The sequence below is a fragment of the Callorhinus ursinus genome, unplaced genomic scaffold (assembly GCF_003265705.2).
Source record: "Callorhinus ursinus isolate GAN/ISIS: 27379988/994484 unplaced genomic scaffold, GSC_fseal_2.0 scaffold10, whole genome shotgun sequence".
In the NCBI taxonomy this organism is placed as follows: domain Eukaryota; kingdom Metazoa; phylum Chordata; class Mammalia; order Carnivora; family Otariidae; genus Callorhinus; species Callorhinus ursinus.
In genome coordinates this window covers 72,384,711-72,412,674 of record NW_027397072.1, presented here as the reverse complement: position 1 = coordinate 72,412,674, position 27,964 = coordinate 72,384,711, and the positions used below count along the sequence as shown (strand labels likewise).

General features: G+C 42.8%; 2 long non-coding RNA genes across 2 annotated transcripts in view; one reads left to right on the top strand and one right to left on the bottom strand.

Annotated features, from left to right (window-relative positions):
- The window catches only part of LOC141373523 (uncharacterized), a 25,479-nt gene extending 18,060 nt beyond the window's left edge, over positions 1 to 7,419 (top strand). Inside the window, exon 2 of the long non-coding RNA XR_012379587.1 lies at positions 6,847 to 7,419. This is a non-coding gene — a long non-coding RNA (uncharacterized lncRNA). The remainder of the gene's footprint in view (positions 1 to 6,846) is intronic.
- LOC141373522 (uncharacterized) overlaps positions 1 to 27,964 on the bottom strand; it is a 188,206-nt gene that overhangs the window by 36,095 nt on the left and 124,147 nt on the right. The gene's annotated exons all lie outside the window — the stretch shown is intronic.

The window sequence follows — 27,964 nt, the reverse complement described above, 5'->3', positions numbered from 1 at the left end:
GTGTGTGTGTGTGTGTGTGTGTGTGTGTGTGTGTGTGTGTGTGTGTGTAAGGAGGTGGGCTCCTTTATGTGCTCCGCACTGACGTTCTTGCTCGTTGCTTCTTTTGTGACTTCTGAGCCAACTTGAGCAGGGCAGAGGACATGCACTGCTTTCTGCTTAGACAAAAGACGACCCTGTGCTCTGAGCTCCTCATAACCCTTAGAAACCTGTGTTTTTAGGTCTGGAAGCCAGTGGTGTCCCTTTACCCAGATGGGTAGCAAAGATTTTCCCAGGAAGCATCCCTGCCAGCCATGGATTTCACATCATGACAGCGACACCTTGTGGCCAAGCGTGAAAGTCCAGCCCGCCCCCTTCTGTATTGGCTCCGGGAGCGAGGGGAGGAGTTTCGGGAGGGTCCAGATCCTGCCCTTTACACACAGCTTTCAGGAGTTCTTAATCCCTAGGCTGCCAGTTCCGCACAACTCAGACCTTAATCACATCCTGTCCCGGGTTGCCCTCTGTTTCATGTGTAATCATTTAAAATCATTTTGTCTACCAAATTAGCTTAAGGTTTTGAGGCTAGGACTATTGGAATCACAGACCTTTTACAGTTGGATGGGAATTTAGGATCTTCTAATCTGACTCACGGGTTTTTCGGATGGGGAACAAAGATGTTGGGGGAACAAAGATGCTGGGGGGTGATGGGAATTGCCCAGCTACTTAAAAGTGAAGTTTGGAACAGAGCCCAGATCTCCTGAACACTCCCAGTCCAGTGCTTTCCATGGCACCGTGCTATTTCTTTGTGTCATCCACAGTGTTTGCACACAGTAGGGGGCCTGGCACACAGTGGGCACTCCACCTGACTGACAGATCATTGCCCTTGCCACCCTACCTGCCACCAAAGTGAATTTTCATTTGTCATCTGGGCCATCTCCCACTTCTGGGCCTCTTGAGAGTTCTCATCAATTAAAGTGGCCACTTTTGCCATAGTAGGCCCCTGTCTTTTCTATTTATAAAGCACACAGTATGGATTGGAGGAAAGAGGAAATGAAAGAGAGATATACAATTTGAAGTAAAAGTCCCCATCTCTGCATCCATTCAGACCAAGTATCTACAGCGGACTCCAAAGGCTCTAGCTCAGTGCTTCTCAAATTTTCATGCGCATCTAAATCCCTGGGATCTTGTTAAAACACATGTTATGATTCAGTAGGTTTGGAGTGGGACCTGAACTTCTACATTTTTAAAAAAAGATTTATTTATTTATTCGGGGGGGGGGAGGTGAGGCAGAGAGAAAGAGAGTCTTTTAAAGCATGGAGCTCTACATCAGGGCTCGATCTCATGACCCCAAGATCAGGACCTGAGCTGAAACCAAGAGTCGAATGTCCAACCGACTACGCCACCCAGGTGGCCCAAGCCTCCACATTTCTAACAGCCCCTAGATGTTGCTGATTCTGTTTTTTGAGGAACAGGGATGCAGGTAGCTAACCACCCCCCCCCCCCGGCCCAGGGCTTCTGAGAGGGCCACTAGCCCAACCTGAGCCTCTCCCTCCACCTCAGCCCTGCTGACCTTGGCTTCAGGGAAAAAGGAAAGGAGCTGAAGCAATGGTGAACATCGTAGCTCTTCAGTGAGTCATTTCAAGTCCCTTTCCTCACTCCACCCCCTCTTTCCTCCCCATGATCCTGCTGTCAGACAATCTGGAGAGAAGGCAAAGTTGAACCTGACCAATACACCGCACCCAAAAGGGGAGACCGACTTGCTGTTAACATACCTTACAGTTTTCCCCAGGAACAGCCCTGCTTGGTTGCCATTTTGTATCTGGGTGCTATGACATCCCTATAAAGCACAGAGTTCTCTTTTTTATTGTAAAATATATTTTAATTTATATAGCTTAATTATAAGATATATTTATAGATTACACATATTTTCGTTTTTATGCTCTTTCCCCACCATTAAACACACCAAAACAAACAAACAAACAAACCCATTAATGCTAAATTGAAGAAAGGAAGGAAATGGGAATTTACCAAACCACTACTTGTGACCAAAATTATGAGTATTTTTATGTATAACTCACTTAATCCTCACAATGCCCTTACAAGAGTGTGTTATTACCCTATGCTATGGAAGAGGACAGTGAAGCTCAGGGAAGTTGTGTACATTACCCAGGACCACCCAGCAGTGTTAGGCGCACAGATAAGTTTGGTTGAAAAGTTTCTTTCTATGATAATGATAATAGATATTCATATTTGCACTGTGTTTACCATGGACCAGACACTGCTCTAAGCATATACGTTAATTCATAATCTTCACATCAACCTTAGGAGGCAGATACTGTAATCACTCCTGTTTTACAGATGAAGAAACCAAGGCATAGAAAAGGCCAAATTGGGGTGCCTGGGTGGCTCAGTGGTTAAGCATCTGCCTTTGGCTAAGGTCATGATCCCAGGGTCCTGGGATTGAGCCCCAAATCAGGTTCTGCTTTTCCTTCTCTCTCTCTCTGCCCCTCCCCCCACTCATGCACACGAGCTCTCTCTCTCAAATAAATAAATAAAATCATAAAAAAGAAAAGGCCCAATTCCTGGCCCAAGTTCACACAGCTAATAAATGATGGAGTTGGGATTTCAATCCAGACAGCCTGGCTCCAGAACACTCCTCTCAAACATCATTCTATATTGCCTATCAATTTCCTACCAATTTCTTAAATCTCACAACTGAGTGGAAATCACCTCCCTCATTGCTTTGTCACCCTTTCTTATTCAGTGTATCCTGTATCCGGTGGAAAAATCCCATTTAACACACTAGTAAACCCTACGTTTTTGTTTTCCAACTGGGACTGCCTAGGGCTTTGGACTCTCTTTGTAGCTGGCAAAGGCTGGGATCTCCTCGAAGAATCTTCTTCCCCACTGGCTGAAAGTTGAAGGAGCCGGAAAGACTTTGGAGAGTCATGTGCTTCTCTACTGACTAACCTAACCCTAACCCACCTTGTCCAGCTGGCCTAAGACAGAAAGCAAAAAGATCAGGTTGGCTGGCAAACTGAGCAAACTCCTCCAGGCTAGTGCCATAGGAGTCCACTCTACAGACATGGTATATACATGTTGGGTGTGCACACAGGACCCTTTCTGTACTGACTGTGAACGTTTTGTCCCTCTGTATTATTTTTTAACGTATTTCCTATTTACCTATCATACTCCTGAGTCTTGTTTTCCTACCTGAAAGAGTCCTGATTGTGCAGGTAGCTTCATCTTTCTGTGGGCGCAGAAGTTGCAGCCTTGTATACCTATCCCAGCTCTTCCCTAGCTGTGTGACTATGGGCTTTTTTGAACTTCAGTTTCTTTACCTGTAAAGTGGGGTTAATGAGAATCTACTTCAAAGGATGGCTGCCTAGGAATAATAACTTATCTAGGTCCACAAAGAGGAGCTATTTATTAATACAATTCATAAACACATTCCTTCTGAGTGAATGAACCAGTTGAATGAACATAAAGAAAGGTTGAGAAGGACGACCTGATACACCCCAAGCCAACAAATAACTCCCTTAACTTCTTTAAAAACACACATTTAGAAATTTTTATTTTGGGTGAGAACCAGGTAAAAAGAGAACACTAAAGGTTGTATGGGAAGGCTCCCAGGGCAAACTTCCTCAACTTTGTAGCTTTGCTGGGGGCTAGGCTAACTCCGCAAATGACGGTACGGACAAGCCTCTTAAACCCTCATTCACCTCAATCCTGACCCAGCTCTGAATTCAAACCTGGGCTTTCCATTGGAGACTTCTAGAATGACAGGATGTTTTTTTCTCTCTTTTTTTGAGGGGGTGGGAGGAAGAGGGGCACTTTCCATGAGCAGAGCAAAGTAACTTATTTTGTTGGTGCTTTTGAAGAGAAAGCTGTTATTGAAGGAACTTAAGGTATGTGGTGATAGGAGTGTGCCTACTGATAAGACTGAAAACTTCTTAGAAGAAACAAAATCTGAAAGCAGAAAATAGTTTTTCTTGTCTCTGAAAGGATAATAGACACTAAAATAAGATGATTGTTTTTTATTGGTCTTTTTTATGCTTGTTGTGTCTAATGAGTGGGGTATTTGTCTCAAGATACATCTGGTTTATTGATTGTAACATTCCCGCTTTTTTTTTTAATGGGTTGTGTTCGACTTGTAAAAATAAAATACAATTAACATCATCCATATGCTCAATGCAATGAGCACATAACTTGTAAGTTTTAAACTCTGGGAACTGGGTTTCTAATGTGATTACAATGGGTCATAAAAGTGGGTGAGAGAACTAGCTTCCCAAGTTAAGGTGTCTATTTACCATCTACTGGCATCTCTGACACTTTGGAGTGAGACAATAATCATCCAGGAAGAAATGACTACTGGTGACTCATCAATCTATGAACTTTGCGCTAATTACAGTGCCTCAGTTTCCCTATTTTATAAAATGAAGCCTGCCTCTGTGGAGTGTTTGGAAAGCTGAGGGAGATTAATAGTCTTTGAGTGCTTTGGAAATACAGAATATATTATAAATGCTAAATAATAATAATAACAATAATAATAGGGAGTCTTTAATAACAGGGGTCCTTTAATAATACTCATCAAATATAATAACATTACTAACCAGTGGGAAAAAGACAGAGTACGTCTCTGTCTTCTTAATCATTAGTTTGTATCATGGGAAATTGGTGGGGGATTGGCGCCTTGTTCAAGTTGCTCATGGTGCCTCAGGAGGCAGAGCCCCTCAGGAAGGCACCTGCTCTCTCCTGGACTCTCCAGTTAACACTTGGTTGCCTTTAGGAAGACACAAGCACTTGCGATTTGTTGGTTCTTGGAGACCCAAGAAAATTGTAGGCATGGTGGTCTGGCCGAGGCGCCAGTGTGGCCACCCAATCCTGCCACGAGATGGCGACAATCCAGCTGGAAACGCCTGCCCGGGGGGTGGCCCTGTCTGTTTCCAGGCGGGGAAGGGCTTCCTCCCTCAGACACAAAGAAGGGAGCTTTCGAGCCAGGAAAGAGGCATTTGGGGGAACTACGAGCTTGGGACTGGGAGCCTTTGCCGCGATTAAGTCTTCCCGGGGGAGAACTAAGCAGCTTCCTTCCCACCGCCCCCCTCCCCCTCATGGACTTCTACTTCACGGGGCTGAAACCCTTGGGGGGATATTGTGCAAAAGCGCCCAAGAAATTCCAGGTTCGACCTCTCCCTCTGCCCAGAGGCGGTCCAGCTGCTTCCCAGACCGGCGACATTCCCGGGATTCCGGCAGGGGGAGCGGGTGCCTCCCGGGGCGGAGCGCAGCCAAGCCCGGTCGTGCGCCAGCCGTCCCCGGCCCGGGCCGCGGCCCCCGGCTGGGAACTTGGTTCGGACCTGGGCTGAACAGAGCGACCCCCGCCCGCCCCACCCCTGCAGCTCTGGTGCCTTGGAGGCTTAGGACCCCGGACCTGAGCACCTAGAGGGCTGTGTTCCTATGCTCTGGATCCGGATAGCAGCCGCAGAGGGGCTTGCTCCCGCCTCTCCCTCTGCACATTCGGCCTGGGAAAAGTCCACAGGCCTTCCTGGGTTTGGGGCGGGGGTTCTCTGTTTTCTTTTCTTTTGTTTCGTTTTGAATGTAAGGAACCGCCACACCCACGTTTGTCTAAGGCTGGGGTAAACTTGCTTTGAAACTTGGAGCTATTAGGAAATACACAGATTCAGATTTCTAGGCTCCAGAGAATGAGGTTACAGTGTGTTGTGTGGAGCCCTGCTGGGTTGCAGATACTGGGCCTGGCCAGCCTGGCCTCCATCTTCCAACCTTGGGTTTGACTGTCACAGCCATGGTCAGACCCCTGCTCCTCCAGCCCAGGACTTGGCCAGCACTGGCGAGCATGGTAAGGAGGCCCAGAACAACGGGTCGCTGATCCCTGCCTGGCCCCAGCCCACCACTTATCTGCCCACCTTTCTGGGGTAGGGATGGAGGTAACAGTAACAGTGAGCATTGATTGAGCAGGTGCCACATACAGTTACCTCATTTAAGCCTCGCACACCATCATCATCTCCATTTTACCGATGAGAAAACTAAGGCTTAAAGATGCTGAGTGATCTGCCCAAAGCGATACAACTCTTGAATAGTGGGGTTGGGATTTGAATACAGATCTACATTTCTCCAAAGCACCAGGCTGTAGTACCTCCTTAGTTAGCTCCTACAGCCACACTGGGAGACAGTGCATCAGGTATAAAGAAATACTTGGTGCTATGACTACACAACTGGGGCGGACAACCAGGGACATTTTGGACTCTTTCTGCCTTTAAATATGTGCTGTAGAACTGGGCTAGTCTAGCCTGCCTTCTTTCCTTCCTTACAAAAATGTTTGCTGAGTGCATTTTATATTTTAGGGACTTTTCTAGGCACCGAGACATTGCAGTGAACAAGACACACCACACTTACTGTGTGACCTTGGGCAAGTTGCTTAAAATATGCTAGTTATTAAGCTCTTAGTTCCCATCCCAACCCACGTTCTGTATGCGGTTCTGAAAGGCTGCCGCTGGGACTCTGCAAACCCTATTTTCTCCTTTGCAGCCGCTCCTGTTAAGTTTTGCCAATAGGGGCGCTAGAGGGGGACTCGAGGCAGGAGGAGGAAAGACACACTCCTTGCGGCTTGCTATCCCTGTCAACCTCACCACCGCACCAGGGGTTAGTTCTGGACTCCAGTTTCCATCAGCACCCCCAAGCAGTATCATCATGCCCCCTCCTCTGCAGTCTGAGCCCAGGTTCTGAGCCCCTCCTCTGCGCTCCCAGATTTTCATAGCTCTGCCTCTTTCCTTTGTTTCCCAGTCCTGGGGTGGTAGCTGCTTTCTCCATTCACTATCTCTGAGTTACCTTAAATTTCTCTTTTTTTCCCCCCAGGCCTCCAATACCTACAACCAGGGGTGTGCTGATAAATATTTAATAACCAGCTCTCCAGAAAAACAAAAACAAAAAGAAACTTGATTGTAATGTGTGATTTTTCATAAAATCATCATTTGCCATGGATAATTTTCAACTACCAACATGCCATCACTGAAGTTAAGCTGGTATTAATGAGGGATAGCAGAAAAAATAATAGCAGAAGAATTAATAGCAGAAAAATTTTCACCTTTAGCCCAGAAGGCTGACCTATATATAGATAGCCTGCAGAGCTCCAATAAGGATCAAATAGGTGCTGGCGGCTACATTCTTAAAGGGTCGCATGACTGCCTGTATGTCTCACCCATAGTAAATATCGAGCTGAGTGATAAGCACCGGAGAAATCTTGTGAAAGTAGTTTTACAAGTAGAAATTCTAAGAAGACTTTTATGATCTAATACTCCTTGCATTGTCCCCTCGGCCTCCTTGAGCACTAAGCACATAACCAGCAGCTTCATACAGCAAAAGTACAGCTCCTTCTGCCCACGGGTCCTGTCCCTGTGCTATAATAAAAGCATCTTTTTGCACCAAAAATATCTCAAGAATTCTTACTTGACCATTGGCTCCCAACCCCACAACAGTATGAACAGTTCCAGTACACAAACACCAGCAACCAGTTCCCTATAATAAATTCTCTCTGTTGAAAGATGTAGTTTGCTTTCTGTTTTTATGACTGGGTCCCAACTTAAGCTTCTGAGCATCGATTTTTTGAAAATAGAACTACTACCATTTCTTCCATCTAACTCACAGTGTTGTTGGCATTATCTGAGACGATACAATTAAAACACTCTGAAAACTCCTTTTAAGAATTTGGTACTATAACACAGTTCCTGGACATTTCTGCCAGAAGGATATAAAACTGGGATGATGAAAGTCATCCAATAAGCAGTCAATTATTTTCATGACAGTTCACTGAAGTGTTCCAGGTGCTTTTAGAACCTAGGGTGACCTCAGCCCAGGTGTGGAGTCTGGTGACTCAGAATCAGCAGTGATCATGGCAGTGACTGGGTTGTGATATTACAGTGTGTGTGTGTGTGTGTGTGTGTGTGTGTGTGTGTGTGTGTACTTTGTTTTTCAAGGACCCTGGGACTGAATATTTTGTGCAAATCGAGAAAGTACACAAAGCCAATGGGAAAACAATTGAAATTATCCAACTAACACCACCTATGTGGGACAGCATAGGACATATGCACATTGTACTACTCAGTTGTAGGAAGGAAAGGAAACTTCTTTATTTTTCCATAACTGATTAATTTTCCCAGCAAGCACTCAACCCGTGAATAGTGAGAGAAGGAAACAATCTTTAAACTTGTAAATCACCAGTATCTCTATTTGTGCCATCTAAGTAATCTCTTCTGAATGACCCAGAGTTCACATAAATGCTCAGTTCTTCCCACTTCCTCTCTTGGAAAGATGATATTTCAGCTAAGTGGGAGCTTATCTGACTCATGGCACCAGAAGAGAAGACGACTCAGGTCCCCATGACCTTTGCTTCCTACTCTGGCCTCATCTAGGCTTTTGTTTCTCCCTGGCACTTGTACCTGGAGTCTGATTTTTTTTTTTTAAGATTTTATTTATTTATTTGAGAGAGAGAGTAGGCAGAGAGGCAGGCAGAGGGAGAGGGAGAAGCAGGCTCCCCGCAGAGCAGGGAGCCCGATGTGGGGCTCGATCCCAGGACCCTGGGATTATGACCTGAGCCAAAGGCAGCCGCTTAACCGACTGAGCCACCCAGGCGCCCCTGGAGTCTGATTTTTAAAAGCACTACATGCTGAGACATCTTCATCCTGACTTGAGACTGGTTGTTCCATCAGGCCTCTGACCTTTCGTGTCACCTTGCTAAGGTGCTTGGGAACTCCTAGATACTCCGTATGCCATATGCAGGCTGCAGGAAGCCAAGTATGCTGTCACTCTCCCTCCCCATCCGATGCAGAGAAGCTAAAGGCTGTACTCCTAGAAGCCTGTGGCCTCCCTGTATCATGCCTGGGGAATGGAGTAATCAAATCCTATTGACCTGGACACCTCATTGCCTAACCAGCTTTCTCTACAGTCCCCTCACCTTGAGGCTCAGCTGGGAAGGAGAGCTGAGATCTCCAGTATTGTTATCTGACCATCTCTATCTTCCTCTGGATCTACTGTCTCTCCTTTCCCACACTTCTACCTCTTCAGAATGAACCATCCCTATCATAGCCTCCTACCCTGGCTATTATCCATAGCCAATAATAATGTGCCCTGGGGGCACCATGCTTCACAGCTAAATGGCTAAAGGAGTATCTGTATTCTCTACACTATGGAAGAAACTCGTTGATATGGGAACCTCAGTAAAGCTAGGAACTGTGGGTTATAAAGGGTGAAAATATTCTCAAAATATTGTCCATAATTATATATGTGTACTTCAATACAATAATCAACAAAAATAGAATAGAGTAACATTCTGACCAATGTTCTACCAATAATAAAGTGTATTTTTATAGTTAAAAAATCCCTGGTTCCTCTGCTTCCTAAAGTCATGCATGCTTATTGTAAAACAAATAAACAAAACAACCCAAAAATATATTTCTAAATGTTCAGTGAAGGGAGGAAAGCTCCTCAGTTCTGGTTTGGCCAAGGGCCACCGTTCATGGAACAGCACAGCTTAGAATGAGATTCTTCCCTTAGAAACTGCCAGAGTCTGTTCAGGGGCTAACTGAGCATTATTCCTTTTAAGCCACTGGGATTCTTCTCTCTTCCTTTTGAGAGTCAGGGTTCAGCAAGGATATTTTCCCTTGAGTTTGGGAATTATGACCTAAAGAAAAAGAATGTGGCCTGGGGACCAGACTGGAAGGTGGGATATGTATGAGGCCTAGAAGACTCATGGATGCAAAGTGCATACAAAATGTGCGTTTCTCGCTATTTTACTCACTCATTAATTCATTCCACAAATAGTGAGCATCTACTATGCCAGACCCTACACTTCTTCTTATACCAAGATGAAAGAGAAGTGGTCACTGTCCTCAAGAAAGACATCAAGACACATATTTCAGTACAGCAGTGGGAGCCCCAGAGGGTGGCTTGGGTAAGGGGTGGGTATAATCTAATCTAGTCTATTCTTTAACAACACCAAATGCTGACAGATTTGTGGAGCCACAGGAATTCTCATTCATTGCTGGTGGGAATACAAAATGGTACTGTCACTTTGGAACACAGTTTGACAGGTTTTTTTGTTTTTACAAAACTAAACATACTCTCACCATTTGATCCAGTAATCACACTCCTTAATATTTACCCAAATGAGTTGAAAACTTATGTTTATGCAAAAATCTACACACGATTGTTGCAGAAGCATTCTTGGAAGCAACCAAGATGTCCTTCAGTATGGGAATGAATAAGTAAACTGGAGTACATCAATACAATGGATTCAGCAATAAAGAGAAATGAGCTACTGATATTTCTTCAAGGAAGATATGCAAATGGACAAGTACATGAAAAGATGTCCAACATCACTAATTATTAAGGAAATGCAAATCAAAACCATGAGGAGGTATCACCTCATACCCATTAGGATGCTCACTATTAAGAGAAAAGCTCAGAGAAAATAACAAGTGTTGGTGAGGATGTGGAGAAATTGGAACCCTTGTACACTTTTGGTGGGAATGTAAAATAGTGCTGGAGAAAGCAGTATGGGAGTTCCTCAAGAAATTAAGAACAGAATAACTATATGTTCCAGCAGTTATACTTCCAGGTATATACCCAAAGGAACTGAAAGCAGGGTCTCAAGGAGATACTTCACACTCATGTTCATCACAGCATTATTCACAAGAGCAAAAAGGTGGAAGCAGCCTGAGAGTCTACTGATGGATGAATGGGTAAACAAAATGGTGTAGGTACATAAAATGGAATATTATTCAGCCTTAAAAATGAAGAAAATTCTGACACATGCTACACCATGGATGAACTTCAAGGACGTTATATTAAGTGAAATAAGTCAGTCACAAAAAGACAAATACTACAGGATTCCACTTACATGAGGTACCTAGAGGGGTCAGAGTCATAGAGTCAGAAAGTGGAATGGCGGGTGCCAAGGGCTGGGGGGAGGAGAGGACAAGGAGATAGTGTTTAATGAACGCAGAGTTTCAGTTTCGCAAGATGAAAAGAACTCTAGAGACTGGTTGCACACCACTATGAATGTACTTCACACTACTGAACTGCACACTGAAAAATGGTTAAAATAGCACATTTGTATACAGTTTTTAAAAAAATTCAGTGGCAACGGTCAAGGTGGTAGATGCATTAGTAGTCATATTAGGTACCAAAAGCCCCTGGGCTTTGTTCAAGAAATGAAAAAAAAGAAACTGGGATGGAGCTGACTGAAAGGTGATTCATGAACCATGCCATTTGTTATTTAGGGTTTTTTTACACTCACAGACCATTTTTGCTGGCCTCTGGATTTGGCTGGGGTGACAAGAATAGGATCACGTGTATTAAAATTGCCAACGCTAAAGGAGAAAGCCTTTAGAAAGAGCTAAAATAAGGAAGCCGACAAATGCTGTGTAACAAGAAAAGACTTGCACAGATGTGCTGAAAGGCCAGAGGGTCACAAGCCCCAAGGAAAAATGGACTCTAAAATCTATCCATGACAAGAGAAAGTAGCAAGAATATCCTTCCTGGGTAGGAAGAAGGAATCAGCCAGCTCTAGGACACCATCCCAGGACCTACCCATTCCTCTGTATTATTTTTGAACAACTTCTGAATGAGCCACAATACTCAGTTGAGTGAAAATATAACCACCACCACCAGCAGCAACAACAAAAAGATGTACATGCTTGAGAACGAGAGGGGGAAATGATGAAAATAGAAGGAATGGCTATAAAATATTATAACTCTTTTCCCCCCCATAAAGAAATCAGAATGTTATATATCCAAATGAACATGGTCATTTGTTAAAGAAGTCAATCTGACCTTCTTGGACGCATTTGCCACTCACTCCAAAGATTCTACTCCTGTGTCCAACTTTCTCGGGAACTCTTACACTGGCATTTGCTTCTGACTACTTTCAATGGCGGCAAACCATCTCTGGGAGGTCAGCTTGAGCTTTATAACTGTGCTGTTAATGTGATCCATCAACTTACTAAGCTAAATAAATCACATTTCCCAAAATGGTCTTCCATGCACACTGCTGGTGTAGGGTTGGTCATGAGGGAATTTGTAGGTTGGTGTAGGGTATCCAGTGTCACTATAGCTCCCACACATTGTTGTTGATCTTGGGGGCTCCCCTTGTGGGTCTGGTGCAGCACCAGGGTTGGAAGGAGCTGCCACTGCATTGCCTGCCCCAGCCCTCTGACTCTATGGTCAGGTACCAGACACGGGTACAGCTCTGCAGCACAGTTTCCTGCAGGTCATGCACATTGTCAATGATGGCAGCAGTGAGAGACCCATGCGGGGTTCACTTTGTCCTCACTCTGCCAGACTTCATGTCAGATTTTCTTTTGACTGCTGACCCTGCTGGTCTAAAGAGACCTCAGGCCCATCCCAGATGCACAGGCAAGAGGCATCTTCCACAGCTCTATACCTGTGGAAAGTCTGATCCATAAAACAAATCCCGCGATCCTTATCATTCATAGTGGCTCTGCTTTTCTGATTGAACATGCTGTTACAATTACATATAAAACTCATTTGGAGGCAAGTCTGAAAAATAAGGTGGGTGAGCAAGCTGAATAAATACATTTGGGGGCCAAAAATTCAGGGTTATAATAAAGAACAAACCTATTTCTTATATAGTTCATAAGATAGATCTAAAGCCCTTCCCAAAGAAGAGTTCTACGACTATTTTGAATAAGGATTATTTGGAAGGATAATATTCATTTGGACACTCTTTGCAATGTTTGTGTACACAATCTCCTTTTTTATTTGCTTTAAGTCACTCTCGCTTATATTCTGGTTTACAGAAGAATGATGTGACCCATATAGTAAATGACAGCACACTGTGAAACAGAGAATGCTGTCAAGGAACAGACTATGTAGTATTGGCTCAGAACGTTGTAGAATCTTAGGGAAACAGGAAGAGTCTGGACAAACCAGGGAAAGCTTCAGGGAGCAGGTGAGGTGTGATTGAAACAGGAATGGAATTTTAGGCAGGGGATCAGCACAAGCCCTGTGCCACATCACCTATGATGTGGCACAGGGCGATAAACCAACTGACCATCTTGAGTGAGTGTGAATTTCGGGAGTAAAACTTATCCATCTCCCTCTCACTGACAGAATCAAAATCAAACTTTTGCCTGAGAGGTGATCTCTTCTATATCTGGGTCCTACTTATTCTTTAATCTCATTTCCCCTTCCCCATCCCTTAACCTGCCTCATCTATATTAAAGAACTTGAAGTGCTCTAATATTCTCTTGTTCATTCAACAAGTATGAATCCCCAGTATGTGCCAGGCACTGGCTAGAAGGTGAGGGTACAGGCCCTGCCTTAATAAAGCTTATGATGTGGGCGCCTGGGTGGCTCAGTCAGTTAAGCATCTGTCTTCGGCTCAGGTCATGATCCAGAGGTCTTGGGATTGAGTCCCATGTGGGGGTCCCAGCTCAGTGGGAGGCCTGCTTCTCCCTTTTCCTCTGCCCCTGGCCCCTGCTCATGCTCTCTTTCCCTCTCATAAATAAATAAAATCTAAAAAAAAAAAAAAAGCTTATGCTTTGCTCTAATGAGAGGGACAGATAAATAAACAGGCAATCATAATGCAGCATGATAGTTTGATGGGAGCAGTTAGGGGGCGAGGGTGAAGGAAGGCTTCCATAGAAGAGATTTTAAAGCTGAGACCTGAATGATGAGTAAGAGTCAACCAAGTTGAGAAGGGGGCAAGGAGGCCAGAAGAAGAGTGGTGGGTAGAGGGAGGAGCCCGCACAAGGGCACAAAGACTCAGAGAGTCTGTGAGATCACTGAGGGATCTCCTGGGGTTGGAGGCTGAGGCCTGAAGGCAGATCACACAGGAGCTTGTGAACCATATTAAAAAGTCTAGGCTTTAACGCCAGAAGAATGCGGACATGGGAAACACCTGCATCCAATTTTTGTTTTAGAGCGATCATTGTGGATATAAAGTAGAAAGAGGACTGGGTCGGTGGGGAGAAGGAGGGCCAACACGAGAAGCAGATGACTGATTAGGTCAGTGGGGGAGAAAGACTGTGGCCTAAACCAGCCCAAAGGCTGGGAAAATGGAGGGAAACAAATGATTTCAAGAGATATTTTGGAAATTGACGGGACAGGACTGGGGACATTGCTGACAGGGGGATAGTGGATGTAAGGGAGCAAGAGGGAGGAGTTAGGGACATGGCCAGGTTTCTTGTTGAACAGCTGAGTGGTACCATTCCTCGAGAGAGGACACAGGAGGAAGAGGCTTGGGAGGAGGGGGTGACAATGACCCTGGGTTTGGACTTGTGAGCCTGAGGCACTGTGGGCCATGCAAGCAGTAGGCAGAGAGATAAGTGGATCTAGAGCTCAGGAGACTGGTGATGGCTGAGTACCTCCTATAGAGATGACCAGTGGAAAGCCTGAGACTGGGAGTGGTGAAATAAAAACAAGGGAGGGGTAGAGACAAACCCAAGGAACAGCATATTTCGGAGAGAAGCGGGAGAGGATCCAGCATGGAAGACTAGGAAGATGTGACTGGAGCAGCGGGAAACCCAGCAGGGGGTACTCATCCACATATAAAGAAGAAAGTAGTCAGGAAGTACTGAGTCCTCAGCAGGAACCGACTCTTCCAAGAAGCTGAGAGAAGCAAGGGTGGTAGTAATTAGGATTCTTTGGCTGCAGGTGACAGAAACCAACTTGAGTTAGCTCAAGAAAAAGGAGAGACCAGATTATAAAAGAACAGGAGTGTCACATGGACGCAAGAGCAGGAAGGTCTGCAGGCAAGGACTTAAAGTTTTTAGCACCCTTGCAGCTTTTCTCTGCATATCTGCTGTCTTCGCTTTTCGCAGATACCTGTCCTTGGCTCATGAGGCTACATAGGAACTGGAAGATGGTCACTGTATGGTTTTGAGGGAATCATTTGTCTAGTTAAAAGACTTGCCCAGACTCAACTAGAATCTCAATTCCTGAGAGAGAATAGGGAAGAGGGGAGAGAGAAAGAGGGAAGGAAGGAGAGAGGGAGGGAAGAGGAGAAAGTAGGAGATGGGGAAGGAGGTAGAGAGAGGGAAAGGAAAGACAAAGAGAAAGAGAATCCAATTTTCCTAGAATAGATTCAGGTGGCCATTCCTGGTCCAGTCATCTGTGGCCAGAGGGAAGGATCTCAAAGTATAAACTAGGCTCCTAGGGGTCCATCCTGATTGGGAAAGAGGGCACTTAAAGGAGATATAAGACAGGCAAATAATAAAAAATAAGGTTTCTATTACAAGAACTAAAAAATACCCTGGGATTTTGAAGCTAAAATGTACTTGTTGACCTTGGCAAGAGCAGTTTCTGTGGAATGACTTCAAGTTTGCAGTGGGTTGAGGGGTGGATATAAGAAAAGTGAAGTCAGTGCATAGAGATGACTCTTTCAAGGCCACAGTGGAGGGCCTTGGAGAGAGCTAGTGTGGATAATTTATTTGTTTCCTTGTTTGTTTATCTAGCCCTGCAAGAACTGAATAATTTATATGTTGATTGAAAAGGGTCTACAGAACATAACAATCATGTTGGCATCTGGATGAACATGCAGGATCTCAGACCCTACCCTGAAGATTTGAACTCAGCAGGCTGAGGGTGGAGCCCAGGCACATATGTGTGTGACCCCTTGTTTAAAAAGCAGGGAAAGTGCTTTATCCTTTCTTCTGTGGTCTCTCTCTCCATCTGTCATGTGCTTTTTTAGTTGTTCCATTCCCTCAGGCATGGGGATACTTGGTGGCATAGTGCCCCAAGTGCCCTGGGCCATGCACTTAAAAAGGTGCTCAATGTCAGTAGTCACCAGGAACATGCCAAGGAAAGCCACAATGAGATCCTACCACTCAACAGAATGGCCGAAGTTTAGAAGACTAACCATACTAAGTATTGCCAAGGATGTTTTGGGAGTGTATATTGGTTCAACCCCTTTGGAAAATTTGACAGTAACTACTAAACCTAAACCTACCTTATGATTCACCAATTCAACTCTGTATAGTTGCAGTGCCCATCAGAAGAGATGTATAAGACTATTCATAGAGCCCCAAATTATTCACAATAGCTCCAAGCAGGAAACCTTCAAATGTTCATCAATAAGAGAATGGACAAATATAATGTGGAATATTCATAGAGTAGGATACTATGAAGTTAAAAATAAATGGACCACTCATACAATATCATTCGTAGATGACATTATGCTGAGCAAAAGAAGCCAGATACAAAAAAGTTCATATGATTTCATTTACGTAAGTTCAAGAACAAGAAAAACTGAGTGATGATGATAGAAATTAGAATAGCATATACCTTTGGACAGGTAGAGACTGGAAATGGGCCCAGGGAAGCTTTTGAAGTGTTGGAAATATTCTGTATCTTGGTCTGGTGGGTGGTTATGGGCATACACATAAGTAAAATTCTTCAAGTTTAGGATTTGTGCACTTTCCTGTATGTAAATGATACCAAAAAAAAAAAAAGAAGAAGAAGAAGAAAGAAAAGAAAATACTTCACTGCTCACTATAGCCAGAAGTGCGTCAACTCTTGAAGGAAAATGACTCAAAGGAAGATTCTAGTGTGGGATGAATTAGATGCTGTCTTTAGTGGTAAATCACAGTGGGGTACCGATGACGAGAGTATCATATGGTGATATCCAGGACCTATGGACTAATGAGGCTGGGTGACATAGGACTGCTTGAATTCACTTGTATGATATTCTGACTCCTCACCCCTCCTTCCAGCAGAAGATGGGGTGGGGGCAAGGGCCTTTCTCAGACACCAAAGTGGTTATGATAATCTCCCACCATTTCCCTTCTTCCCAGACTTGAACAGTGGAGGAGTGTCTGAAGAGTGGTGTGACATTTGGGGGTCCTGAAGGTGAACATGTTAGACTCTGAGATCCAGGAACCATCTTCAGGAGAAATGAGTGCTACGGTCATGACTGGGCTTCTTCAGCTGGAGCTCGCAGCCAAGCATAAAAGGTTGAGGATCTGATCGGGAAGATTTGCTACACATATGACGTGATAGAAAGTTTCAAATAAAACAACCAAATAAATGTTAATTCATATTTAATGCAGAGTGAAGATCTGGGTGTTATATTTCCCCTTTGTTTTATGCCTCCTCCCGTCTTTACAGAGCATGGGGGCAATTATGATAGGAACTGGGAATTAGGATGAGGGAAGGGGATGATGAAGGGACTCCATTCCTACTTCCCTTTCTGCTCAGCGGAAACCCTGATGTCTCCTATGGCCTGGAGATGACCAATTCCATCTCTGACCTAAAAACTGAATTCTAGGGATGCCTGGATGGCTCAGTCAGTTAAGCGTCTGCCTTCGGCTCAGGTCATGATCCTGGGGTCCTGGGATCGAGTCCTGCATCAGGCTCCTTGCTCAGTGGGGAGCCTGCTTCTCCCTCTGCTTGTGTGCTCTCTTTCTCTCTCATATACACACACAAATAAATAAAAATAAAATCTTTAAAATGTAACAAACAAACAAACAAAAAAACCTAAATTCTACATCCTCAGAGAAAAGTGGAAAATGGGGGAAATGAAGGGGATCCTTCATGAAATGTGCCTGTTCCTTGCAAGGTACTTTAGCATGGTTGGGGCCTTAAGGATCCATGGTGCCCTCCACAAGCAGACAAGCTCATAATCTCAGCCCTTGCTGTTTCCCTGGACTGGACTTTTCTTCTGAATTTGGGAGATCGAGTAAAATAAAAACTTGTCACCAGACTTAGTCCGCTCACTCTTAGTCTACTCTTTTAGGAGTGGGGAGCTGGTTCCAGCCAGTCATGAAGTCTGGGTGGAGAATATGAATGTTTCCTTTGAGAAACAATATTAGCTTTGGGTTTGCTTCCAGCATGTGTTTTGGGTTTTTTCCCAGAGGTTTCAGTGAGGAATCACGTGTCTCAGAGGTGAAAATAAAAAAAGCATTTGAGCTCTGCAAAATCACAGTGGATTGGAAACTATGTAGTTAGCTTTTTTGCTCTAAACATTTTTTTTTTTAATTTCGTGTATTTGTTTTTTTCTCTCACGGAAAAAAAATGTGGTTTTATATACACATACACACTGAAGGGTGGGGGGGCGGTGTTCAGAACAAGATGTTTCTCATTCCATTTGTTTCAAGCAATAACTCAGAGGCTCTGGAGAAAATAAACCATACATAAATAGTAGAAAACAGACTGCATCTTGTTGCTATGGCAACGCCCTATTTATATCACATTAAGCTGATTCATGTCTTTTCTCACCTCGCTGTTAATAAATTATAGTGGCTGATGAGAATTAAACTGGTCGGAGGAGTTGGCATGGGCAAGTTGCATATTAATTTGTCATCCAATCCTGGATAGCCCATAATCTTTTTGGGGAGGGGGAAAGAGGAGAAAGCTAGCTTTTTATCTAATGATGTATTTTTTGAAACTTTTTTCTTGTTTTGGTTTTTCTTCTTTACTGAAAACTATGTAAATAGGAGTCTCAGGCTTAGATAATGGTTGCTTCCTGGCTGCTCTGTAAGGCTTACCACTCTCGTGGAATGAGCAAATGCACATGAGCAGTAGGGCTTGGAAAGTTCCCTTGTTTCTTTCCCTGCTCCCTTATCCTCTTCACTCCTATGTGCTTGGGGTTTTAAACCATCCTCCACTCTTTTCTGCTGCCTTAGTTCATATACATTCCCATGTCCACACACACACACACACACACACACACACACACACACAAACAAAAAAAGAAAAAAAAAAAAAAAAGAAAAAACTAGGTTAAAACATGGACAAAAAGCCAGGGAAAATATTGGCAACAAGTATAACAGGTAATGGATTAATTTCATTAATATACCAAAAAAAAAACCCCACAAAAAAACAAACAAACCTCTTGTAAAATCAACAAAAAGCCAAACCAAAGCAAAGAACCAATGGACAGCCCACTAGAAGATGGTCAGAGGACATAAAAATCAGTTCATTGTAAAAAAAAGAGACCAATAGCAAGCAAATATCTGAAAATATGTTCAATTTCAATCATTATTAGAGAAATTAAAATGACGAAGAGAAGCAAATTTTCCTCCAAAGCAGATAAGGAAACATTAAGAGCGCTGTGAATTGTGTAAGACTGTTGAATCACACACCTTTACCTCTGAAACAATACATTATATGTTAAAAAAAAAAAAAAAAGAAGACGATAGTAGGAAGGGAAAAATGAACAGGGGAGAATTGGATGGGGAGACGAACCATGAGAGACTATGGACTCTGAAAAACAAACTGAGGGTTCTGGGTGGGGGGATGGGTTAACCTGATGATGGGTATTAAAGAGGGCATATATTGAATGGAGCACTGGGTGTTGTTATACATAGACATTGAATCATGGAATACTATATCAAAAACTAAGGATGTAATGTATGGCGATTAACATAACATAATAAAATTTAAAAAAATGTTGGAGTATTAAAAAAAAGCTATATGATTTGGAATTGGATATAACAGAGGAAAACAAACCCTCTCTGACACAGTTAGTAGGAGTAGATTTGGCATAACTTTTATGGAAATAAGTGTGGCTGTACTTATAACAATTTTAAATGCATATCTGACCCAGAAGTTCCATTTCAATGAGGTCATTTATAAATATACTTGCATAAGTGATTGAAGATGTTCTTACAAGGACGTTCACTGATTGTAATAGCAAAGCAAACAACAATGACAGGGGCGCCTGGGTGGCTCAGTCGGTTAAGGGGCTGCCTTCGGCTCAGGTCGTGATCCCAGGGTCCTGGGATTGAGGCCTGCTTCAGGCTCCTTGCAGAGAGCGTGCTTCTCCCTCTCCCTCTGCCTGCCTGCCACGCCCCCTGCTTGTGCTCTCTCTCTCTATCTCTCTCTCTGTGTCAAATAAATAAATAAAATCTTAAAAAGAAAAACAAAAAACAACAATGACAAAAAACCCCAACCTATGCGGGACTTAAATGCCCATCAGTAGATGACTGGTTAAAAAGACTGATTCATTCATACTACACAAGGGAAGAATTTGCACCTACAAAAAGATGTTAAAAATGTAACAAATGAAACTGCCAAGTTTCAGAACTGTATTCATAACATGATCCCATTTATGTTAAAAGATATAATACATATATATGCTATTATATACACAAAAAATTTCTGGAAAGAGCTACATAAGTAATCATTGCTATTTCTGTGGTGAGGGAATAGACAGTGAGGTGGCAGAAGATGAAAGCAGGGAATTGGGAGACTCAAAAGAATTGAGAAAATGTAGAGGCACCTGGATGGCTCAGTCAGGTAAACATCAGACTCCTGATTTTGGCTCGGGTTGTGATCTTGGGATCATGAGATCAGAGCCCTGCATTGGGCTCCACGCTGGGCACGGAGCCTGCTTGGGATTTTCTCTCTCCCTTTCCCTCTACCCCTTCTTCCCCCCACTCTCTAAAATAAAACAAAATAAAATAAAATAATTGTGAAAATGTAACTTTCATTTTCCACCTTCTGCATGGTTTTAATTTTTTTAGCATGAAGACATATTACCTCTATGACAAAAGGCCTTTAAAAAGCATGTGCACACAAATGCATGTGTGGGTATATATGGATGTTGTCTCTGTCACCATGACGACTTAGAAGATGTTTAAGATAGTTCTGCCCACAATCTAGCTAGAGAAACGTAAATGTGGGAAAAGTTAACAAAAGAATACAATCACACACAGAGATCAATCGTGTGCCAATGAGGGACTTCTTTTTTTTTTTTAAGATTTTATTTATTTATTTGAGAGAGAGAATGAGATAGAGAGAAAGCATGAGAGGAGTGAGGGTCAGAGGGAGAAGCAGACTCCCTGCTGAGCAGGGAGCCCGATGCAGGACTCGATCCCGGGACTCCAGGATCATGACCTAAGCCGAAGGCAGTCACTTAACCAACTGAGCCACCCAGGCCCCCAATGACAGACTTCTACAGTGGTATTCTAGAAGGTAAGAAGAGGAAAATCACTATGACTGCAGTTAAGTATAGAAGATAAGGGCAGGAACAGCTGGCAGAGTCTGGGTGCAAGACACCCTAAAACGTCACAAAGAGGAGCTCTTGTTATTGACAAGACTGGTGCTGCATCAGCCTGACACATAGTGATTCACCCTCTGCAAGGCTCCTGGTTGGCTGGAAATAGTACAAGGCCATGCTAAAAATTATACTGTTCTGCCTTTGGAAGCTCCCTGCCTGCTGGCTGTAAGAAGTGCTACTGGCTGGTTCCTGTTAGGAAATGTCCAAGGCAGCCTAATACAACAACGCTTCCTGATTAGCATTGACCTTGTGCATAGCTCAAGAAGCCAAACTCCAGGTGGTGGTAATCCCTACTCCTTGGACCTAGTACCTTAAACTCTGCATTGGCGGGCAATTCCTTTGGTTCCTTTCACCTTCTTGGAGAAGCTAAAAATAGTGGTCCAGAGCATGTATTGGAGAGTTGGACTAGACATAAATCCTGGGAGGAAAATAACCTAATCTGTGTGTGTCGTGTTTTCCACTATTGTAAAATGAGAATAATTATAGTAGCAACAACCTCATAGGGCTGTGTGAGGACCAAATGGCTGAATAACATCAAAGCGGAAGAAGAGTCTCTGGACAGACAGAATTTATTCACAATATTACTTATTCTTACCAGGGACAAGAATATCCTAAAAGTTTTCAGAGAGAAAAAAAAATCACACACAATGCACTGGGAATAAGAAGATAATCATGGTGAGGGGCTCCTGGGTGGCTCAGTCGGTTGCATCTGCCTTCAGCTCAGGTCATGATCCCAGGGGCCTGGGATCGAACCCTGCATCGGGCTCCCTGCTCAGGGGGAGCCTGCTTCTCCCTCTTTTCGCCACTCATGCTCTCTTCTTTTTTTATTTTTTCTTAAAACGTTATTTATTTATTAGAGAGAGAGAGGGAGAGAGCACAGGCAGGGGGAGCAGCAGAGGGAGACGGAGAAGCAGGCTCCCCGCTGAGCAAGGAGCTCGTTGCAGGACTCGATCCCAGGACCCTGGGATCATGACCTGAGCCAAAGGCAGACGCTTAGCAACTGAGCCACCCAGGTGCCCCTCATGGTCTCTTCTCGCTATGTCTGTCTGTCCGTCTCTCAAATAAATAAATACAGTCTTTAAAAAAGAAAAAAAGAAAGAAAAGAATGGTGACATTATCAGTATTAACATTAGAAGCCAGAAGGAAAAGGAATAATGCCCACAAAATTAATTTCCACTTAGAATGTCATGCCCTGGCAAATTGAGCATGAGGACATAATAAAGATATTTCCAGGCAGGCAAGGTCTCAAAAACTTTTCAGCAGAGTTTCAGGCACTAGTTCCAAGTGGTAGGGATTAACACGACCCGGGCCTTTCACAGGAAGCTACTGGAATATGTATTTCATCAAAAAGAGGGACTAAATCAAGAAAGAAGACATGGAAATGCAAAGCAGAGCACCCAGGACAGGAAAGTAGTAAAGGGATTCCCAGGCTGAGAGCTGTGCCTTGGCCAGGAGAATATCACCGCAGATCTGCAGGAGGCACATGGAAAGGGAGGTTATCCAGCAGACTTGACTGCAGGGGAACTTGTACTGAGAGGCACTCTACAGAGTATTGGGGAATATTAGAACACCTAGCAATAGATTCAGGGAAAACTAAGTAAATGAAAAGATGAGGCAATGAATAACAAGAAAATTAAAGCATCTTGCAAGAAAGGAAATGTAGTAAGAGTACACCATTCAGCTCAGCAGTGTGCAAGATTTATTTAACATAAAGATGACTGTGGATTTTTTTAAAAGATATAATTGCTTTGAGAGATAGGGAAAAGAGTAGAAAGTGTTTGAAAGTTAAAATCTTCAGCTGCTGGGCGCCTGGGTGGCTCAAATGGTTAAGCATCTGCCTTCGGCTCAGGTCATGATCCCAGGGTCCTGGGATCGAGTCCCGCATCGGGCTCCCTGCTCCTTGGGAGCCTGCTTCTCCCTCTGCTTCTCTCTCTCTCTCTCCCTCTGTCTCTCATGAATAAGTAAAGAAAATCTTTAAAAAAAAAATAAATAAAAAAAATAAAATCTTCAGCTGCCATAATAGGAAAACAGTAGATTATATATAAATGGCTGAATCGAAAGAGAGCACCATACGGTTTCTGACTTGGAAATATGGTGACCACAGAAGAAACATCAGGTGGATGCCTTTGGAGCTGAGGAGAGAGAGAGGCAGGGAGGACAGTGATTGGTTTCTGGTTTTTGTTTTTGTTTTATTTTTTTCAGATTTTATTTATTTATGAGAGAGAGAGACACAGAGAGAGCACAATGGGGGGAGGGCAGAGGGAGAGGGACAAGCAGATTCCATGCTGAGCAGGGAGCCCCACACGGGGCTCAATCCCAGGACCCTGGGATCATGACCTGAGCCAAAGGCAGATGCTTAACCACTGAGCCACTCCAGCGCCCCAAGCTACATACATTTTTAAGTACCTGGCTAATCTAAGGTTTTGACACTTCTGAAATAACAGTGCTTTTTCCTTAGTTTGGTGTCCATGAGGCCCCAGCAATTGCTGTCTTAAAATCAGCTGATTCATTTAAAGATTCTGTTCTAACAAAGTGAGAAGAGTAGAAGATATGGAAGTCTTTTATTGTCATTACTTTTCATTTAAATTTCTAGATTTGGCCTTCAAGAGATTTATTAACTCCTCAAGACTTTATCATCTTCTATTCTTAGTTGATTTTAAATGTTTTTAAGGGCATAAAAAAGATGGGAAGTTTATGTAACTATGACAGTAAAACCAGGACGGGGGGGGCGTGGGGGGGGTGAAGAAGGTCATAGCTCAGAATTACAGAGATGAGTATGCTTTGAGCAATCAGCATTATGCCCTGGATGTAAAGATGGCTAAACATTGGGAAATTTATTGTGATTCACTATATTAATAGGTTACATGAGAAAAACTATGTGCTCATTATGATAGCTATAGAAAAGATTTGATAAAATTTAACATCTATTATTAATCAAAACTCTTAAACTAGAAATACATGGGACTTCTTTAACTTGAGAAGGGACAGTTTTCAAGAACCAATAGCAAATGTCACTCTTTATGGTGAACGCCAGAGGACATTCCTCAATTTCTCAGGAGAGCCCCTTAAGATCAGGAACTAAAAACCAGGAGGATTAGGGTGTTACTCAACATTTTTCTGAAGGCCCTTGTCAAAATAATAGGAAGAGGTTCAATTATAGGAAAGAAAAATACAAAACTGTCATTATTTGCAGTTGATATGATCATCCATTGAGAAAACACCAAAAAAATCAACTGAAAAATGTAGGATTACTGTGAGAGTTTAATAAAAAGTCAAATTACTAGATAAATATTCCCCCACCAACTTTCACATATGCCAGACATAACCAATTAGAAAACATAATAAAAAATTTTTATTCATGACAGCAACAAATACTATAAACTATCTATGAATAAACAGGAATTTAAAATATGATTCCCCATCTAAAAATTTCACAGACAATGGGGCAAAAACATAAACAATTGGTAAAAGGATGTCTTGTACTATTCTTGCAACTTTTCTATACTATAAAAACTATTTCAAAATATAAAATTACCAAAAAACTCAAAAGGTGAAAAAGAGAATGGACAATGATGAAAGGAAAATGAATGATCTGAACATATAAATGGAGACTCGATCTCGCATCCCTAAGCAAAACGACAGCAGAAGGGAAATCAAGAGTAAAGGGATAATCCATGAAAGGCAAATCGAAAGGTCCTGGGAATCATAAAAGTTCCAGATGGAAAGCAAGAATGAATGGAGAAGATACAATTACAAAACAAAACAAAACAAAAACCAGAGTAAAAACTTTCCTGAACTGAAAAATGTTTTCAGGTTGAAAGAGTTCACAAAGCGGCAGGCAGAATTCAGGAAAAAAGAAACAAACCTGGCCACATCCTAGTGAAACTTCTAAACCCCCAGGAATAAAGAGGGGATCTTGCAAGCTTTCAGACAGGATTATGGTTCCCCAAATGAAAAGATAACCAGGCCAGGTTCAGATTTCTCATTTGCATAATTTGACTCTAGATATAGGGAAACAACATTTAGAGGCATTAGGAAGTAAAGGACCATGAGTCGAGATTCCTATTCTGAGCCAAGATATCATTATATATGAAAACAAAAGACAGACTTTTTTCAGACATATAATGGCAGAGAAAATATATAGACATATGCTCTTTCTGAAGAAATTTCCAAGAAATTGGTTGAGAAGTACTCCAACCAAATAAACATTAAATTCAGAACAAAGATCTCAAAATAGGGTTAGACTTACCTCTATATCTCTATCTATCTATCTATCTATCTATCTATCTATCTATCTATCTATCATCTATCTATTACTTATCTATTATCTATCTATCTATCATCTATCTATCTATCTATCATCTATCATCTATCTATCTATCTATCTATCTATCTATCTATCATCTATCTATCTATCATCTATCTATCATCTATCTATCTATCTATCTATCTATCTATCTATCTATCATCTATCTATGTAAAAGAAACAGTGATCGGCCATACACTAAATACAGTTAAATCTAAACGGATGATGCTAATATGATTATAAACTGTTGTGTAAGGATTAAGAAGATTCTTAAAAACAGAAAGAGCCATTCTATAAGGAAGGATGTAAATATATCTGAAATTAAAATTAGGTATTAGTTTAATAAAAAGAAAAACAGATATTGCAGCAGGGAGGAAGGGAAAGAATGAAATAAGTGAAAAATTAAGTGTTCAAATCCTTTCATCTATTTTTTTTAAGATTTTATTTATTTACTTGAGAGAGAGAGTAAGAGTGAGAGAGAGCACAGAGGGAGAGGGAGAAGCAGACTCTCCACTGAGCCAAGAGCCTGACACCGGGCTCCATTCCAGGGCCCTGAGATCATGACCTGAGCTATAGGCAGCTGCTTAACTGACTGAGCCACCCAGGTGCCCTGCCCAAATCATTTCATCTTAATGATGGGAAGCGGAGTTACCAGTTGATGAACCCAGCAAAATTCAGCAAAGGAGAAAAAAGGAAACATAGTAAAGTATATTAGTAGATGTAAAATAAGATGAAAGCATTAGAACCCATAAAAATGAGTTCAATTCCCTATAAAAATAGACTCTTAAATATCTTCTGTCTAAAAAATGTACCAGGAACAAAAAGATAAAAGTTGGAAATAAAGAACCAAATAGATCATGCAAACAAAAAGTGTTATGGCTTGAATCCTGAACCCCCCCCAAAGACATTTTGAAGTTTTAGCCCTCAGAATGTACCTTATTTGGTTCTTCTCAGTGTGACCTTATTTGGAAATAGGGTTTTTACAGAGGAAATCAAATTAAAATGAGGTCATTATGGCAGGCTTTAATGCAGCATGACAGGTGTCCTTGTGAAAAAGGTGCAATTTGGACACAGGGACATGCCCAGAGGGAAGAGAATATGAAGATACACAGACAGAAGAGGACCATGCAACTAGAGCAATGCATTTACAAGCCAAGGAACACCGGGGATTTCCAGTACCAGAAGCTAGAAGAGGTAAGAAAGGATTCTCCCCCTAAAGCCTTTAGAAAGACCATCGCCTTGCTGACACCTTGATTTCAGGCTTCACCTCCAGGACTGTGAGACAATAAACTTGTGTGGCTTTAAGCCACCAAGTTTTTGGTACTTTGTTATAGCTGCCCTAGGAAACTAATACACAAAGTCAGCAGGAGTCCCCAAGTTACCATCTGATAATAGAGATTCCAAAGCCAAAAACATTAAATGTGACAGAAATGAATATTTTATAAGGATAAATAATAGAGCCCATCAGAGAAAATATAACATTTTTTGTTATCAGACATGAACGCAGCAAAATATTTATGGCAAAGTTGCTCAGAAACAGGACGTTGATAAAACTACTACCAAATGGGGAGGGAGGTGATATTTCTCCTTAATAATCTGACAGCTCAAACTGACAAATAATAAATAGATGAGTCACACGTTTGTACTCACAACTACTTAGATAGGTATAAAAACTGTAGCTTCTCAATTCCTTATAATGATCAAATCTTCCTCACAAGCTCTTCCTGATTTGGCACTGAAAGGAATAGTACTTACCTTTGCTAATGAATGGTATCTCAGTCTCTCTTGGATCTTTTGTCTCTTTGGGGTATATGCTCAGAGTTTCACATTTCTTCTTCCATTCCCTACCACTCTCAAAAGGATGTCTGCAATTCAGCAAAGGGGGTTTGGATCTGTGTGGGCAGGACCTGGTGTTGTCTTCAGAGTCACCTAATTGGGCGGGAATCCATGGCTTAAGTCTGTGGCTTGTGGTCCCCTTATTCTTCTCTGAACCCAGGCAGGCCCTAGTAGCCCTGCTTGGGATTGGCAGCCATGGTGTTTACATTCCTCCACATCAAACCAACATCAGACCCCTAGCTTTTGTTGTCCACCTGCAGCCTCTGTGGTGGGGTCAGCTCAACCCTCACTGTGGAAGCCAGCCACCCACCTTGGGGGATATAGGAACTTCTGACTCTTTTCACACTGCACAGATACCAAGGAAGGCAAGGGGTACAACTTGGGCCCTTTTCTCTGCCTAACTTCACCACGGGATCATGCTTATATTGTCACAGTCTGGCTTGTCCCCACATGATGGTGAGGAGGCCACTGTATGTGGCAGACACGCCCAAGAGTTCTCAATGAAAGGGAGGTACAAGCCCACTCCGATTCCAGCTCTCCTGATATCCTATTGATGAAGGATAGTGGAAAGCAGGCAGGCAGGGACAAACGGCCCCTGGCCCTAAGAGGAAACCACCCTTGGGACGCCTGGGTGGCTCAGTCGTTAAGTGTCTGCCTTCGGCTCAGGTCATGATCCCAGGATCCTCGGATTGAGTCCCGCATCGGGCTCCTTGCTCAGTGAGGAGCCTGCTTCTCCCTCTCCCTCTGCTGCTCCCCCTGCTTGTGCTCTCTCTCTCTGTCTGACAAATAAATAAATAAAAATCTTTAAAAAA